Source organism: Schistocerca gregaria, chromosome 1, assembly GCF_023897955.1.
Source record: "Schistocerca gregaria isolate iqSchGreg1 chromosome 1, iqSchGreg1.2, whole genome shotgun sequence".
Taxonomy (NCBI): Eukaryota; Metazoa; Arthropoda; class Insecta; order Orthoptera; family Acrididae; genus Schistocerca; species Schistocerca gregaria.
In genome coordinates this window covers 1,069,740,447-1,069,753,011 of record NC_064920.1, presented here as the reverse complement: position 1 = coordinate 1,069,753,011, position 12,565 = coordinate 1,069,740,447, and positions in this window count along the sequence as shown.

Sequence of the window (12,565 nt, the reverse complement as noted above, 5' to 3'; positions counted from 1 at the left end):
CATGAAGTTTTCATCACATATTAATATTTTGTTATTGTACTTCTAGCAGGTATTCTAATATGCCTGAACTGCTACTGGTTTGTCAAAAATGGCCTAAAAAGGGCCATAACATGCCTGAAAACAACTCAAATTACTGCCAAAAATCATGTAAAATTGAAAAGGCAGTAAAATAATTCTAATAATATTTTACTTGTTTAAGATACAAATAATAAGCTGGGCATTTCTGATGAATTACAATCAATGAGCAAAGCAAACAATTTTGTTTTAAGCTTTTATTATGTGCACCGGTACCGAATTTTAGTTTACATGTGTCAAAGTATATAAATAAACTGTCGAAAGTTAACTGATCTGTAGAATTCATTTTACAGAAATAGGGCAATGTGCAGGGAAAAAAAGGAAACCAGGGGGAAAATGCTCCTGTTACAGCACAAAAAGCTGAATACAGTCCTCTTTGAAAGATGTTGACAGAAAAGTGGGGAACCTCACTCCCCCTTCCTCAACAAATATATTGGCACAGAAACATATTCACATTTTTTGTGCTGAAATAGAGTAGCAGAGAGACAGTGGTAGTGCCAGAGAGAGAAGTCAGTGCAGTGACAGAGAAAGAGAGAGGAGTGAGTGACAGTGGGAGAAAGAAAGTGGTAGTTTAATGAGAAAGAGAGATGAATGAAGACAATAGCAGTCGCAGCCACATAGGGAGGAGATACTGATGGTCAGTGAAAGACAGCGGCAGTAAAAGACAAAGAGAGATGGATGGAAACATTAGTACTGGGAGCAAAAGAGAGAGGAGACAATGGGAAAGAAAACCAGAGATGAGTGGAGAGCATACATAGGCTTGGGGTCTGGACTTCTCCAGTCCAGCAGACACTTACCTAATAGTTACAGAGGTATAGGGGAAAAAGTAAGTTGGAGCCCCTCAGAATTTTTGAGCCGTCAAAGTATAGTGGAGATGGTGGCAGTCGGTAAGAAAATGCAGAGCATGTAAATGAGAGAGGAGACAGTGGCAGTGGGATATTCTGAAGGGCAGAGGGAGCCAGTGTAAGTGAGAGAAGAGAGTGCCAATGGGAGAGAAAGGAACAGTTTCAGACAGTGTCAACAAAAGAGAGAGGGCTATGTTTCACTAGCCACCAGTTTGGGGGGGAGGCCAATAACTTTTATCGATTTTCCACCATCAGCTTATAACCACAGGGCAGCACAGCATACTATAAGTGAGAAAGATAGAGACAGTGAGAATGGGGGAGGAAAAGATTGGAAGAAAGATGATGGCACTGGAACAGAGAGACAGTGAAAGTGCACAGGAAGAGACAGTGGTAAGTAAGAGTGGAGGAAACAGATGAAACCAATAACAATGGAAGAGTGAAACAGGAGACAGTGCCAGTGGGAGAAAAAGGAGACAATGTGTGAGAGACACATATAAGCAGTTGCAGTCAGAAGTAAATGCTGAGTATGAAGGCTTAAGTACAAAGACAGACTGGGTAAAAGGCTTTAGAATGTTCTATCTAAAAAGAGCACAAATATGTTTGCATGCCAAAATTTTTGGAGAGGAAGGCAAAATGAGGATTCAGGCGACTAGTTCCCGACTTTTGTCAAGATCTTTTAAAGAGGAATATATTCACCGTTTTTGTGTTCCAGCAGGAGCATTATAGTTAGTATGCATGGCACAGAACACTGTGTGTGTGTGTGTGCGCATGTGCGTATGCAGTATTAACAAGCGTATGCTATATTTTTTTAGAAAAGAATGCAGATGACATCTCTCTGTACATCAGTATTCATTCTCTCCAAACTACTGTCAAGTGCATTGCATAGGCTGCATGTTAGGGTTTCTTTCTGTACCATTTGTGACAATTTCACAAGAAGAATCACAGTTAAAATTTTTCCACGCTGCAGGAGATGGGACCTGGATAAACTGAAAGAACCAGAGGTTGTACAGAGTTTCAGGGAGAGCATAAGGGAACAATTGACAGGAATAGGGGAAAGAAATACAGTAAAAGAAGAATGGGTAGCTCTGAGGGATGTAGTAATGAAGGCAGCAGAGGATAAAGTAGGTACAAAGACGAGGGCTGCTAGAAATCCTTGGGTAACAGAAGAAATATTGAATTTAATTGATGAAAGGAGAAAATATAAAAATGCAGTAAATGAAGCAGGCAAAAAGGAATACAAACGTCTCAAAAATGAGATCGACAGGAAGTGCAAAATGGCTAAACAGGGATGGCTAGAGGACAAATGTAAGGATGTAGAAGCTTATCTCACTAGGGGTAAGATAGATACTGCCTACAGGAAAATTAAAGAGACCTTTGGAGAGAAGAGAACCACTTGTATGAATATCAAGAGCTCAGATGGCAGCCCAGTTCTAAGCAAAGAAGGGAAGGCAGAAAGGTGGAAGGAGTATATAGAAGGTTTATACAAGGGCGATGTACTTGAGGACAATATTATGGAAATGGAAGAGGATGTAAATGAAGACGAAATGGGAGATACGATACTGCATGAAGAGTTTGACAGAGCACTGAAAGACCTGAGTCGAAACAAGGCCCCCGGAGTAGACAACATTCCATTAGAACTACTGACGGCCTTGGGACAACCAGTCCTGACAAAACTCTACCAGCTGGTGAGCAAGATGTATGAGACAGGCGAAATACCCTCAGACTTCAAGAAGAATATAATAATTCCAATCCCAAAGAAAGCAGGTGCTGACAGATGTGAAAATTACCGAACTATCAGTTTAATAAGCCACGGCTGCAAAATACTAACGCGAATTCTTTACAGACGAATGGAAAAACTGGTAGATGCAGACCTCGGGGAAGATCAGTTTGGATTCCGTCGAAATGTTGGAACACGTGAGGCAATACTGACCTTACGACTTATCTTAGAAGAAAGATTAAGAAAAGGCAAACCTACGTTTCTAGCATTTGTAGACTTAGAGAAAGCTTTTGACAATGTTGACTGGAATACTCTTTTTCAAATTCTAAAGGTGGCAGGGGTAAAATACAGGGAGCGAAATGCTATTTATAATTTGTACAGAAACCAGATGGCAGTCATAAGAGTCAAGGGGCATGAAAGGGAAGCAGTGGTTGGGAAAGGAGTGAGACAGGGTTGTAGCCTCTCCCCGATGTTATTCAATCTGTATATTGAACAAGCAGTAAAGGAAACAAAAGAAAAATTTGGAGTAGGTATTAAAATTCATGGAGAAGAAGTAAAAACTTTGAGGATATAAAATGTAGACTGGCAATGGCAAGGAAAGCGTTTCTGAAGAAGACAAATTTGTTAACATCGAATATAGATTTATGTATCAGGAAGTCGTTTCTGAAAGTATTTGTTTGGAGTGTAGCCATGTATGGAAGTGAAACATGGACGATAACTAGTTTGGACAAGAAGAGAATAGAAGCTTTCGAAATGTGGTGCTACAGAAGAATACTGAAGATAAGGTGGATAGAGCACGTAACTAATGAGGAGGTATTGAATAGGATTGGGGAGAAGAGAAGTTTGTGGCACAACTTGACTAGAAGAAGGGATCGGTTGGTAGGACATGTTTTGAGGCATGAAGGGATCACAAATTTAGCATTGGAGGGCAGCGTGGAGGGTAAAAATCGTAGAGGGAGACCGAGAGATGAGTACACTAAGCAGATTCAGAAGGATGTAGGTTGCAGTAGGTACTGGGAGATGAAGCAGCTTGCACAGGATAGAGTAGCATGGAGAGCTGCATCAAACCAGTCTCAGGACTGAAGACAACAACAACAACATGCTGTAATGTTATTGATTATGATGTAATTAATCTGATGTAATCTCACCTTTGCTGTCCCAATGGAAGCACTATGATACATTGTGATACAATCTATGATATGAACAACAAAATAAAGAGAATTAGTGAAACGGTATATATTATTATTGTTGTTGTTGTTGTTGTCTTCGGTGCAAATACTGGTTTGCTAAGGCTCTCCATGTAAGGATCTTTATTTCAGCATAACTACTGCAATCTACAGTGTGTTAACTTTAACCCTAAAACACTAAAGGTGGGAGATGTTACTGTGGTGCTAAACCATTATAAGGTTTACTAATCCACATTTTATTCAGAGTAAGTCATAATTGATTCGTTATGCATTAGTTACTTACCATTATTAGATCTCCAATGTTATGTTACATACCACATTAAGTACAAAGCATCCTGTTTTATACCCTACTGAAATTGCAAATTTTACAAGGGTTTTGTTGTTAAAGGTTAAGTGGACCCACCTCCCACTATATGGTGGTATGTAATGCATCCAGATACATTATAGAACATGATCATTTTGTTGGTCCAAATTTTATGGTGTGTGGGGAGGCATACTGACCTCCAAATCGTTGAATGAGATACGCTCAACAGTCAACTATATTGTGACACTGTACTCCTTTCCCCTGTGCATCTTTTCAGGGGTGCATTTGATCTGACTTCATTTTTATCTGTGGCCACACCAAACAGCACATCACATCACATGAGTAGGAGCTCTGGGAACAAAGCGATATTGGACAAATGGACTGGCATGCCGGTTCGCCCCCCTCACTCTTCCACCACTCCAACTTAAATCCCATTGAGTACATGTGGGATGCATTGGAGAGGCGGACTACAGTGCATTCAAATGCACCAATGACCATCTAGCAATTGTCAACATTGGTAGAGGTATGGAACACCCTACAACAAGAACTCTTTACCAATCTTGTAGCCATGTTGCAGAGCATACACAGCTGTCTGTGGTAATCACATGGCCTATTAATAACCATGTTCTGCCGTTTGTTAAGTCCAGGGGACCATCATGAATCACAGTGTCTCCAGTTTAAATATTGCCTTCGAAGAAAAGTGTTATTTCTGTTCATCTCATTGCATATTTCTTTCAGTTACTTTCTAGGCATACTATGTATAGCCCAAGTTTCATCCAGCTGTGTTACTTGGCAGTGACACATCGTACAAACTTTACTTTTCTCCTTGAGTTTTGCACACCAGTGTAGTTGTACTTCACTGTATTTGTACTCTTTCCTTTCCTTGTGATAAGTGTATGCAGTTGCTGCAATTAGGACCTTTGTTAAACATATCAATACAAAAGATGACTTCAGTTCATTTACAAACAATATTTATGTGATTTTTTACTTCCATGCATGATTTTTGAATTTGTGGGAGCATGAACCACAGTTTTTGGTGCCAGCACAGCAGTGTTTAGGTGTGGCCTGTTCTCTCTGCACAGCTCCTCACACTGTAACACACTGTACATCCTTTTGAATCCACCTCCAAAGCTGAGTGGTCAATGTAGATGGCTACTTCCTTCATGGAAGTGCTGGCATGGCATCTCATGATGCCAACTAATGAGCTACTTGACTGAGAAGCAGTGGCTCCAAAGTCTGATAAGTTGGCAACACCACCAGGAGAGGAATGTGCTGACCACACCATACCATATCCATGTGATGCTGAATGGCAGAGGATGATGTGGTGGCCAGTCAACCCCTTTTGGCCTTCAGAGCCCGGACAAAGAGTTCATTATTATTATTATTATTATTATTATTATTATTATGCATCCATTTGACCTTGGTTACTGTGGTCAAGCTGTGATCCCCTCTTACAATCCCCACATACACCATTACCAAATTAACCATTCATTGATGCCTCAAAATATATTCTACAAAGCAACTCATTCTTTTAGGTAATTTCTGCCATTAATTTATTTTTTCCCCATATCCACTTAATCTTAGCATTCTTCTGTAATACTACATTTCAGACACTTCTTTTCTATCATTGTACGAAGTGGTTCTTGCCTATCTTTAACTTCTGTACAAGACTACACTCCAGACAAATATCTCAATAAAATGCTTCAAATTCAATATTATCAAGTTTCTAGATCCACTGTTCTGCCCATCATTAATTATTTTGTTGCGTGAATAGCATCCACTAGCTTTACATTACATTACATTAACATTTGTTCCATAGATCATGAACATGACATTTACATGATATAATTCAATTTTGTTTCGGTTTTGCAATTTCTACATCATATCTAAAAATTAATAAATTAATCTGTTGAGTAAAAGGAGTTATATTCAGAATTTTTTTAGTTTGTTTTTAAATGCTGATTGGCTATTTGGTAAATGACCAGTGACTTTTGTGGCAGCATAATTCACTCCTTCCTGTGCCAAAATCAGATTTAACCCAGAACAGTGAAGATGGTCCTGTCCTCTAGTGTTCTAGCTACACACATTGCTATTATTCTTGAATTGGAATGGATTATTAATAACAATTTTCATAAGTGAATATATGTATTGTGAAGGTACCATGAATGTCCCTAGCTCCTTAAATAAATATTTGCAAGGTGATCTTGGGTTGCCTCCAGCTATTTTTGATTACATGCTTTTTTGCAGTGACTACATTTTCTCTTAATGATGAATTACTCCAAAATGTGATTTCATATGAAAGCAGTGAATTAAAATAAGCATAGTAAGCTAATTTACTATTATGTTTATCACCAAAAATTGCAATAACCCTAATAGACGTAAGAAGCTGAAGTCAAAGCTTTATGCAGATTGTCAGTGTGTTCGTTCCTATTCAATTTCTCATCAATGCATGTACCCATACATTTGGAATGTACTGGCTTAGTAACAGACTTTTGTTCAAAGTCCATATTTATCAACAGTGGCCAGCCATTTACTGTGCGGCAGTGTACGTATTGCGTTTTCTAAAAATTTTGTGAGAGTCCATTTGCAGAGAAACACTAAATAATTTTCTAAAGGTCATTATTAACAAGTTTCTCAGATAATTCTTGTTTGGCAGATGCACTTATTATACTTGTATCATCAGCAAAAATAACTACAACTTCATGGACATAGTGTGGCAAGTCATTAATACATATTAAGAACAATAAGAGACCCAGGACTGAACCCTGTGGGATACCATTCTTGATACCTCCCTAGTTAGAGACTCTGCTGATTTTCGTAGACTGTCTGTGCTGTTAATTTCAAACTTATTCATTCTTCCAGTTAAATATGATGTAAACTGTTTTTGCCCTCTCCCACGCATACCACAATACTTAAGCTTATCCAGAAGAATGTCGTGATTCACACTGTCGAAAGCCTTTGAGAGATCACAAAAAATCTCTAGTTATTCAGAGCATTTGATATTTGATCTGTGAATGGCATACATATCATTATCTGTTGAAGCCTTTTTGAAAACTAAATTGACATTTTGTTGGTACTTCGTTTTTACAAACATGTGATCTACTCATCAATACATTACTTTTTCAAGAATTTTGGATAAAGTTGTCAGAATAACATTGGGCAGTAGTTATTAGAATCAGACCTATTCCCTCCTTATGCCACAGTTTAACAACAGCATATTTCAGTCAATCCAGAAAATTGTCCAGTTCCAGTGAGCTACTGTTTGTTTATTTATTCTTTGAATCATTTTTGTACAAGACATGTACATGGTGATACACAAACATAGAACTGATATTGGACAATAAATAGCATGATGTGGTGATTTGATGGCAGGTACAAATATGATTTTAGGTAGTTGTAAATTATTTTAGTTCCATTTCTTTCTCACATACACACAAAACACATGCCTGATTGGCATAATTAAAGAAGGGCACACAATTTGCATATTTTTAGATGGTATACCAGGTGTAGAATTGTGAACCTGGAATTTTGCTACAGATGGTGCTAGACATCAGTGTAAGGCCTGTGAGACCGCATCTGCTGCACCATCTGCTTCCTGTGATGGCTGATGACGAATGTCGACACACAGTAACCCAAGTTCCATACATTGGTATCTGTTTGTGCCTATGAACTACAATTTTCAGACAGTATTGGTTTTATGTTATCATTTGAAGAAAACTGCTACAGAATCACATCGAATGCTTGTCAAAGCTTTCAGTGAACATGCTCTTAGGAACACACAGTGTTGCAAGTGGTTCAAACAATTCAAAAGTGGTGATTTTGACGTGAGAAACTATGAGTGCGGGAAACCACCAAAAAAAATTGAAGACAATGAATTGCAGGCCTTATTGGATGAATATGATACTCAAACTCAACAGGAACTTACAGAACAATTGAATGTGATGCAGGAAGCCATTTTGCTTCGGCTGAAAATTATGGGAAAGGCGCAGAAAGAGGGAAAATGGGTTCCACATGAACTAAATGAAACACAGCAAGCAAATCAAAAGACCACTAGCTACATACAAAACAAAGTTGCTTCTTCATCGAATAGTGACAGGTGATGAAAATGGATAATCCTACGTGGCATAAATCATGGTTGAATCCAGGCAAACCATCGACATCCACTGCAAGACCAAAGCACTTTGGACCCAGTTGTGTGTTTGGCAGGCTCAAAAGGTTATCATCTATTATGAACTGCTAAAACCTGATGAAACTGTTAACACAGATTGCTACCAACAGCAAATGATCAATTTAAATCAAGCATTATTTGAAAAATAACCAGAATAGGGAAAAAGGTGACACAAAGTCATATTGCTGCATGATAACAGCCTATCACACACAGCAAAACGGGTCAAGGGAATGATCGTAGCATTCAGCAGGCCTGCAGCTTGCTTCAATTTGTATGAAAATCTACAAAAATGGCTCGCTGACTTGTTCGCTTCAAAAGAAGAACTTTTTTTGTGTGTGGAATTCATAGCCTGCTGGAGAGGTGGGAGAAATGTATAAATACTTTGAATAAAATATTGTTTATCAGTTTCAAACAACAGACTTGTAATTATAGTAATCAAATTCCAGTTTCATACTTCTACATCTGGTAAACACAAAACTACTTTCATGTATTTTACATTAATGTTTAATTATTGTACAAAATTTCAATTTCTTTTTGCACATATGGACAAAAAATTCAGATACTGTTTGTGGCAATGATTATGAAGGTTTTCAGAGGCTTATTAAACAAAGGCAGAGATTTTCATTTTTATTTTTTTTTCAGACTGTTACAAAAGTTGGAGGGAGTTAATGACAAGTTTTTGAACATGAAGTTTCATTTTTTGTCTTGTACCATAATAATGAACATTCACATTTTTGAAACTTCCTGGCAGATTAAAACTGTGTGCCCGACCGAGACTCGAACTCGGGACCTTTGCCTTTCACAGGCAAGTGCTCTACCATCTGAGCTACCGAAGCACGACTCACGCCCTCTCCTCACAGCTTTACTTCTGCCAGTATCTCGTCTCCTACCTTCCAAACTTTACAGAAGCTCTCATGCGAAACTTGCAGAACTAGCACTCCTGAAAGAAAGGATACTGCGGAGACATGGCTTGGCTTAGCCACAGCCTGGAGGTTGTTTCCAGAATGAGATTGTCACTCTGCAGCGGAGTGTGCGCTGATATGAAACTTCCTGGCAGATTAAAACTGTGTGCCTGACCGAGACTCGAACTCGGGACCTTTGCCTTTCGCGGGCACACTCCGCTACAGAGTGAAAATCTCATTCTGGATTCACATTTTTGTTGAATTTAGTAATATTACTTTCTGCAAACTTGCATCTTTCTAATTTGTAGAGACTGCCAAGACAAAGAATGAGTGAACTTTGGAGGAGAGTCCTGCAACTGTCATTTGGCTTTGCCCTGTTCACCATTCTCACAGTTCTCTTCTGGTTGAGGAGAATATATTTGCTATGTGTGGAGTCTCCCCAGAATATGATACCATACTGCATTACACTATGAAATTGCGCATAGTACACCATGTGGACACTATCTGAGCTTATGCAATATGTGAGGATATGTAAGGTACAGCACACTTGGTTCAGGTTACTATTCGTTTTGCTGATGCATGTTTTCCACTTCAAGTTGTCCTGGATCCACATTCCTAAAAATCTTATTTTTGATGTGGGGGATATTATAGAGCCATGTATTCCAAATAAGGTATGAATTATATGGTTCTCAGGTAGAAATTAAGGAAGGTGTTTTTTTTTATATTGACTATCAGATTACTTCTATCAAACAATCACCTGGCTCATCTGCTCTTCTAATCGTGGCCTCTTGCAGCTCATGGTCATATCTACTGGTAGGGAGGATACTGGTGTCATCTCCAAAGAGTGTACTGGTAGTGGCAGTGATGTTCAACCGTAAGTCATTAATGTAAAGAAGGGACAGAATTGATCCAAGTATTGAACCTTGGGGGCACACCTTGTGTTATATTGCTATAGTCAGAGTAGTAACTTTCAGTATGTCCATGATCACATTATGTTACTGCTACTTTTGGTTGCCTGTTTTAGATATATGATCCGAAACAGTTCAGGGGAATGCCTCTGATGTCACACAATTGCAACGTGTCAAGTAGAATATTGTGGTCTGTGACAAATCTGGGAAGATTCCAGCTGCTTTTTGTTTATTGTCTATAGCATATAGTGTGAAGTGTATATACTCATATATACCTGTTTGTGGGGATTTGTTTTTCGTGAAGACATATTGGACATCCAAGAGGATTTGGTTCTTTTCCAGAAACTGTGTTCATCATTGATAGATTAGTCTCTCCAGAAGTTAACCAAACACAGGTAACAACAATACAGGTCTGTAGTTTTCCACATTATTTTTCCCACTTCTTTTTAAAATATTCAGATAACTCATGCCCCTTCCGCACTATCGGGAAATTTACCTGTCATCGGTGATGAGTTGTAAATATTAGAGAAGGAGACAGCCAATTTATTTATTCAGTTCTTTAATAAAACGTCTGGAATGCCAACGAGTCCAGATGGCAGTTTGTTTTTAAGGCTCCTTATGGTTAATGTAATTTCGTCAGCAGTAGTTTCCCAGAACAACATGAGTCTATGGAAGTTTTTATTTTTTGTGTATTTGATGTGGATGAGGTTGTAGACATGTTCATACTTTGCAGTAGTTGCTTTACAATACTTCCATTGTAATTGTTGAAAATATTTGCAACATCTTGTGAATTAGTAGCTTTGGAATTGTTTTGCGTCAGGGATGTATTTTCATGATCAAGAGGAACTTTATTTGTTTCATTACATATGATACTCCACCCTGTCTTGGCTTTGCTTGAGGATGTTGCCACATAGTTGTAATTTTCCGTTTGTTTGACCTGAGCTGTGACTTTGTTAAAGATTTTGACATAGTGTTTAATACATCTCTCTTGGTAGGGATGGGGGTCATCATTTTTGAAGTTCTTCAAGAATCCTTATGCTGGCTATTATCCATGGCTTCTTTCTGGATTGCTTCGATTTAATATGTTTCAGTTTGAGAGGGAAAGCAATACTTAAGTGATACAGGAACATATTTAAGGAGGATTCCATTTTTAGTTTGTATCATTTGCTTTGTATACCTCATTCCATTTTTCTGTTGCTAGGGAATGTTTGAGTGTTTTCATAATTTCACTGCTATAGTTTCTTACTTTAGTTGGGTATTTTTTTGTGCAGCTTAGAGGGAGGACAAGTGTAAGGTGAACTTGGGCATTGTGATCATTATTGCCTGAATCCAGAGGTTCTAAAGCCTGGGAGTGAAAGTTTATAAATATCAGATCTAGAGTGGTTTTGGTGTCATATTTGCATCTTGTGGGGAAAGTTACTGTAGTTTTCAAATTCAAGGAGCTTGTGAGGTTCAAATAGAGATTCCTTCAAATGTCTTGGAGACAGAAAATCAACATTGAAGTAGCCACAGAAAAGCAGTACCATTTTTGTTTTTCTGGAGTTTCACAATATTTCAAGATTTTTTAGGGAGACATATACAGTGCCTGTTGGGGAGTGGTAAAAGCATCCAATGGTTATTTTTGTTCCTACACATTCAGTAGTAGCTATTTCAAAATCCTTGTCTTTATTTAAGTAACCAAACTGTTGAAATCTTTTATATTTTATGGAATATTTTATAAATATGGCAGCACCTCCACCTTTCTGACTTTTTCTGTGGTAATGAGATGCTAGTTTGTATCCAGGTATGTTAACTGAGCAAAACTGTTCTGTCTTTAGCCAATGTTCTGTAATGCATATGACATTTACATATTTTAGTCTGTTGTAAATAAGAGTTCAGTGTCTGCAAGTTTGTTTGTTATTGATTGCACATTATGGTGGTGCACAGAAAAGTTATTTCTCTTATACTTCTGGTGGGTGTGGCATACTATATTATTGGTTGTGGTTCCTTTGCTATTGATTCTCTTGATAGAAAGCTTGGCCATAAAAAATTTTTGAAATGAAATGTGCTACACTCATTTGCATTTTAAGTATGTCTTACACTGTATTTATCTTTGAGTACAATGTTTTCCTTACTGATGATTGGTTCTCTATAATTGAATGATATTAAGGGGCCACTTTTTCTTTTCTTTACAGTCTCTGATATGAAATTTGTGATTTCTGTCCTCCCTAGTTTGTTTGAATGAAACCTGTTTCATTATAAAAGACTCTGTGAAATTCCGTTGCTTTAATTATTGTAATTTTTGTGAACTTTGAACATAATTTGTAGGTCTATGAATTTATGCTGGTTATTTCTGTTTTTATGCTGACCTGTTTGGAAGGTCATGTCTGAAAGCCATGTCCACTAAAAACACTTTCTTCAATACAATGTATTGCAATTTGGTTTTTAAAGTTTTCATTAGATGTTGGCTGTTGTTGCAG